Raw genomic sequence first — 5,714 nt, forward strand, 5'->3', positions numbered from 1 at the left:
GAACCCACAATTCTCGACCCCCGGATCTCGTACATGTAGGAGCCTGCACTAGGTACGGCCTTTGAATCCAGATTTGGATTGATACTGACCCATTTTTTATCTAATCTGAATTAGAGCCAGCTTGAATCGGTCCCAATCAACCTTAGAATTGATATATTCCAAACAATTTGAGTTTTTTATTTTTTTACTTTTTTGGGGTAAGGCCTCAAAAGAGAATTGAACTCATAACCTCCTTTTATTCTTGAGGTGTTGGTCCTTGCTGATTGAACTACCCCGCTTCGGGTGTGTTGAGAGTTAGTTTGGACTTTCGCAATGATGCATACCATTAATTTCTCTATGGTCATACAACCCCTGCATTGGCATGGAGGACAATGAGGGGACACACATGGGCATCAACAAGAAATATATTTTTTGAGTTTTATAGGGGTGAGTGTGTCATTTCATCACCCTTAGGAGGGACCACACGACAGGGAGCGTGCCCCCTTTTCTTGATTTTTGAAACAGATAGAGATAATAAATAGGAGTATCAAAAAAATAAAAATGAATAGAGATAAATGCAGAAAATTATCAAGAACTGATCTTTAGCCCTCATCAATCTCTTCATTGGGTCTCATCCTCAACTGATCCTAATAGTATGAAAGACATGAAAAATTATTAGTCAGTCACCTTTGTTTACAATTAAAGCTTACAAGTTGCAAGGCAATCCATTTAACTATAATTGGCACTGACATCTATAATTTAATAACACTCAACATTACCTGGAATCTACCAAACAATTATAGAATATCAAATCATTGGCATCTTCTCAATAATAACATCATATCATTGCCACCTTGAAATGTGTATCTCTGAATCACTCTGATAAGTGACAGAGCCATTGAACCCCAATGGATGCACTTAGTCCAGCCTGTTAAGGATGGTAAAGCCTGAGAAATGTAAAATGCATGTGACAGTTGACAGATCACCATCTCAAATGATTCTGTTTGTGGTTATCCCAACACTAAAGAACTGGCAGATTCCTCTTCAGTACTCCACAAACTTCCTTTTAAAAGCATGGAAGCTCCCCTTTCTCTTCTCAGAATTCAAACCCACTTCTACAGAGCACTTGTTCTCCAAGCATCCAGTTCTTATTCCCTTTTAAGCAGCTGGGAGTTTAGTAAGATATGGAGAACTGCAGGTTGGCCATTTTCTTTACCATTTACATTTTGGTTTTGATGGCTTTCCTTGGAGCCACAGGAGCACTTGAAGATTTCGAAAGGATTGCACCGTCGCCGTCCATGGAGAGTGCTGGAGTGGCTCCGTCAGCACCAGCCATTGTTGCAGCCATAGTTTCTCTGGTTGCTTGGTTCTTTTGATTTTTATGTTGTTGAATGCATGTGTGTTTGTCTTTGCCTTTCATATTCTTTCTGTAAATGGGTTGTCTTTTCTTTGGATTTTCTGCACTTTGTAGGATATGAAATTCATGGTTTTTGAATTTAAGCACTGTTCCATTGTTCACATCATCACAGTTTGGTCATTATAGATCTGGATCTTTCACAATCTGATTGCATCATGAATACCTCCATATAAGACATGAAATTCATGGCCTGAGTTAGAATCAATCTTTGTGGTAACTGCACTAATTCCTAAAAGTGGTAATGATTATCAGCAAAAATCTGTGCAGTGGTTCATAATGAAAGAACTACTCAGATTTGCACCTCTCTTCATTTTTTTTTCCTAGCTATACCATCACCTGCTGGCAAGTGAGATCTATACTCAAATATGATACTCAAACCATGGACTAAGATACTAGAAGAGCTTTCTTATACAGCTAAACCTGCTATTCTTCTTTGCTTTTAGGTTTGCTATCAATGTCAGTCCAAATACATTAATTAGAAAGATGTAAGCTGGATTAAGTAGTTGCCCATTGCAGCTCCATTGAACCAAATAGAACTGATAAGAATGAATCTCTTTATACCATTTTCCAGCATTCTTCAACAAGGTTCACAGTCCCAAATTTACGAACGAGTAAGAACATCACAATTCAGATTCAAATAGAATTCATATCTTGTTATGAGAGATTCTAATGCTGAAATTATTTACTAAGACCATACAAAGTAATGGATCAAAGGTTGCCAATGTTTTTATATTCTATAATTGCTAATGGATCAATATCATTACTTATCCAAGTTTTTCTACAAAATATACTATAATAACAGCCAATATCAACTATTTCAAGAAAGTGATGCTGAGTTCTTCCATATCTTTATTGTTTCTTTCCTTACTTGTCATGTGCTCACTAAGTTGTCCAAATTTGGACCAATCTTTTTGCAGTACTAGTAGTAATTAATTGGTTTTAAACAATTATGAAAGAATTGGAAAAAGGGTTACATTATTACCAGAATCAGTTATGATAAGAGGTCTGCCTTCACAGTTTGTACTGAATCTATCATGGTTGTCTCCCTCCCTTTTTCCTTGAGAAACAGTTCCTCCATGAACTGCAAGGCTTGAATAAGTCCCAGCTTAAGATCTAGGGAGCTTGCCCCTGAAGTGGGTATCCATTCACATGTAGTAGAGTAACAGTAAATTTAGTTAGTCGAGATGCTTTTGTCTTAGTTGACTATGTAATCAGATTGGGTTGACACCAGAAACAAATATAAAAATCAAAGGCACACAAGCACAAAAAAATCCATAGTATGCTAATTCACAGATCTTAGGCAACATCAGAAGTTCATATAGGAATTGATGATTGGTGTCCCTGAATGCATTTCCATGATCAACTGCATATCCAAAGAACAAACACACATTAAAAAGAAATACTGAGTTTGTTAAAGAATTAAACGATAGAACTCAGCATAGTCAAGGAAAATTAAAGAAGATATTAACTGCATAACCATTACTAACTACCTACCAAAAAATAATCATAATACTAATTCACCCTTCCATGGAGCCAATAGATCTCACAAAGGTTGAAAACTGATAGCAAATATCACCACAGCTTGCTGCTAGCTTATTCTGCTACACTGGCTTTCACCTTCAAATTAGATCAACATTAAAAGAGGAACCACTTCTTTCTGGACAATTCCCAAACACCCTCTCTGCAATTTAAAAAATAACCTACTACTAAGTACTACCTACAATTTGCATATACAGATTGTTAGAGAGACTAGTATTGGCCTTCTCTATATCACGAACCACTCTCTGCCTTCACTGCAAAACCCTTGAGTTGGAGCTGATCAACAATCTATTTTTCCAGTATTCCCGGTAGCTCCGGCAACAACGAAGATCTTCTTCTTCTCATTCACATTCACTTCCCCTGTATCTGTAATTTCATTTCCTCCATCTAAGAGTAGTCAAGAAAAATAAATTGAAATTGAAAAGTGAATCCCAGAGAGAGAGAGAGAGAGAGAGAGAGAGAGAGGAGCAAAAATAGAAAAATAGGTGATGAATCTACCACTAGGATCTATTCAGATGTGTGGATTCCTTCTTAGGAAAATGGTAGGATTGTTAGTTCCCCAACTTATAATCTGTCTCTGGTTTCTTATTCAATTGATTCTAAAGCTATATTCCTACCAAAAAGATTCTAGAGCTATATGTTGGAAGTCTAGTTTGATTATCAACTCTTTTTTCTGCTCCAAAACCTAAAATCAAAACTGATCCAACATATTTTTAGTCTCAGATTAGCACCAGTTGGAGAATGGTTCCAAAAAATCTGTATCGGATAGCGGGTTCTGTTATGAACCTATACTAGTTATAGTTGATTTTAGAGAAAATTGCATTGCCACCCCCTGAACTTTGGTCGTTATTCAACGCCACCCCCTGTACTTTTCGAAACGTCAAAGCCACCCCCTAAAAATTCAAAAAATTTCAAATCGGTCCCTGCCGTTAGCCGACCGTGAGAAATGAATGAAAACCGGTTAGTTTTTTTCTAATATACCCAAAATACCCCCACCCTGAGTGAGAGGACAATATTGCCCTCTCCTTTATTTCCTATTTTCTAAACCCATACCATCATCACATCTCGCCTCTCTCATCTCTCATCTAACTGCTCACTCCTCTCACTGCTCACTCCTCTCACTCACTCGGCCGGACAAGAAGACGAAGACCCTCCTCCGGCGTGCGATTCTCCCCTCCTCCGGCGTGCGATTCTCCCTTCCTCCGGCGTGCGATTATACCCTCCTACGGCGTGCGATTCTACCCTCATCCGGCGTCCGAACCTCTACCCTCCTACGGCGTCCCATTCTACCCTCCTCCGGCGTCCGAACCTCTACCCTCCTACAGCGTCCCATTCTACCCTCCTCCGGCGTGCGATTCTCCCCTCCTCCGGCGTCCGAACCTCTATCCCAAGGTATGTAGGGTTCGGTTTCTTCTTCTTCCTTTCTAATTTAGGGTTCTTCTTCTCAAGTTGAAGCCCCTTGGTGACATTGAAGAATTTTAGTACATGGTACCATTGATCACATCTCTTAAGCCTGTGAACTGCCACAGTATCAGCTATAAGCTCATGTGAGCACCTCCCATTAACCCCTGGATAATCATACATCGTTGGCTTATTCGAACCTGTTCTTAGCCTTCTTCCCCATCTTCAACCATTTTCCAACCAATTTATCCGCAAGTCCATGTGTTTGATTAGCAGGAATGCTTGACTCTGCATTCCACTAGACGAGATCCCAAGATAATAGAGAACCCCATGCCCGACATGTATTCGACGAATGGATTATGGCTATGGCAAGTGATTACAAAACCATAATACAAAAAGCCTATTTCCCATGATATGCCTACAGAATGAGAAGTTTGTTATCACTGGAAATATAATAACTGAAGCCCAATCATTTGAACATATTTTAGTTTGTTTTTCTGAAGCATTTTTGATAGTAAAAGAGAAATTTATCAACAAAATGGGAGAAACTCAAATCACACATCAAGATAGGGCAATGGGCATCCCCAATTGTAATTCAAGCATCCCCAATTGTAATTCAAGCAGCCAGTTGGTTAATTCACAAGCCAAGTAAAATTACTATCACTTTTGCCATCATAGTAAAATCTGCTTTGTCATTTAATTTGTTCTGTTTCCAATAGCTTCACTGCTAATGAACATGGTTGTTTCTGTTGCTTTGTAGAGCTTTGAAGAGGCTGGTCAAGTTACATTGTAAGTTTCAGGGTTTTCTTTGAGGAAACATCTATGACTTGTGTTCCCTGTGTTTGAGCGTTTCTCATAATCTTGATGCTAAGTAATAATAATCCACTTTTACCATGTTTAATTTGCAGATAACCGATGTCTACTGCGAGTGTCAATGACAGCAGTCAAAGTGGGTTAAGGTTTGTGAATGTTAGATGCAAATGTCCTGAACCCAAAAGGGCATTGGTACGAATCTCAGAGTCTAGTTCACACCCAAATATGTTGTACTACTGTTGCCCTGAAGCACCAAGAGGTTGTCGATACTTCTCATGGTGTGAACCTATAGCTGCACCAAGACTTTTGTCATCCCCTGCAACTAATTTAGAAGCAGTTGTTGGTGAAAGAATCCAAAGTCAACAGATGAAAGAAGATATTCGTGGCTTGAAGAAAAGAATTAAGTATTTAGAGAAAGCGTATAGAACGATGAAAATTGTAATTGGTGTGCTTGTGGTGGTATGTTTAGTGCTATGTGTTAAAAAATGACTTTACAAGCATTAATATGAAGTTGTGTCAAGTATGTAAGAATCTGAACTAAATGAAATCGTTCATTCTCACTGTT

The 5,714-nt window shown here is 38.6% G+C and overlaps 2 long non-coding RNA genes across 4 annotated transcripts; both read right to left on the reverse strand.

Moving 5' to 3' along the window:
* Positions 1-564: 564 nt before the first annotated feature.
* LOC122067803 lies at positions 565-2,481 on the reverse strand. The gene is made up of 2 exons (XR_006136881.1): positions 2,379-2,481; positions 565-1,559 (listed from the first exon to the last, which is right to left on the reverse strand). It is a non-coding gene; the product is annotated as an uncharacterized LOC122067803 (long non-coding RNA).
* Positions 2,482-2,499: 18 nt separating this feature from the next.
* LOC122067804 lies at positions 2,500-3,650 on the reverse strand. 3 transcript variants are annotated; one of them, XR_006136884.1, is made up of 3 exons: positions 3,118-3,650; positions 2,891-3,013; positions 2,500-2,759 (listed from the first exon to the last, which is right to left on the reverse strand). It is a non-coding gene; the product is annotated as an uncharacterized LOC122067804 (long non-coding RNA). The 3 variants fall into 3 exon arrangements; XR_006136883.1 differs by having other exon boundaries at positions 2,500-3,013; positions 3,118-3,322; positions 3,434-3,649; XR_006136882.1 differs by having other exon boundaries at positions 2,500-3,013; positions 3,118-3,301; positions 3,434-3,648.
* Between the last annotated feature and the right edge of the window lie 2,064 nt (positions 3,651-5,714).

Source organism: Macadamia integrifolia, unplaced genomic scaffold, assembly GCF_013358625.1.
Source record: "Macadamia integrifolia cultivar HAES 741 unplaced genomic scaffold, SCU_Mint_v3 scaffold3133, whole genome shotgun sequence".
Classification (NCBI taxonomy): Eukaryota; Viridiplantae; Streptophyta; class Magnoliopsida; order Proteales; family Proteaceae; genus Macadamia; species Macadamia integrifolia.